We start from the raw sequence: 847 nt of genomic DNA on the forward strand, positions 1-847 counted from the left end.
AATGAAACCATATGGTAATTGTCTTTCTCTGTTTAGCTTATTTCACTTAGCATAATCCCTCCAGTTCCATCCATGTCAATTCAAATGGTGGGAAATGGAGCTACCCTAAGATCCAGTGATTGCAATACTAGGTATTTACCTCAAAGATACAGATGTAGTAAAAAGAAGGGACAGCTGCACTCCAATGTTCGTAACAGCAATGTCCGCAATAGCCAAACTGGAAGGAACCAAGATGCCCTTTAACAGATGAATGGATAAAGACGATGTGGTAAATAAGTCTTAAATGACAAATCCACTATAACATTTCAATTGCCCTAGGCCTTTGAATCCCTTCCTTGGGATTGTAATGCAGATTCAATTTCCTCAGACAGGTGGAAAGGCCAGTAAGACTGGGGGTAGAGAGGCTGATATCACTGAAGGCAGAGATGTTATTGCCACTAGGGTTGGAGAGGCTGCTCCTGCTGTGAGTGCAGAAGTCACTTCTGATATAATGGGGAAGCTTTTTTTGCTTGGGGTTGGAGAGATCTCCTCCCCTTGCAAAGAAGACTCATCAGAATTTAGGGGTTCAATGTACCAAATTTTAGCATGCTCTTGCAACAGGTCCCCATCTCAATTTACAGGAACTCATTCTTTCTCAATCAATGCCCTCCTTTTAACAACATATACCCTGAGAGTCTGGGAGTTCAGCATAAGTTGTAATTCAACCAGTTTCCTTATGAGATTCTGTATTTGTTTTTCAACAATTTCTGTAGCCCCATGGCTACAGGAGGTAAGGCTCTCCTTCAGGACAAACATAGACCCCTTTAAGTCATTTATGTGACACCTGACTTGGGAACTTGAATCCCTG

Source organism: Mustela lutreola, chromosome X, assembly GCF_030435805.1.
Source record: "Mustela lutreola isolate mMusLut2 chromosome X, mMusLut2.pri, whole genome shotgun sequence".
In the NCBI taxonomy this organism is placed as follows: Eukaryota; Metazoa; Chordata; class Mammalia; order Carnivora; family Mustelidae; genus Mustela; species Mustela lutreola.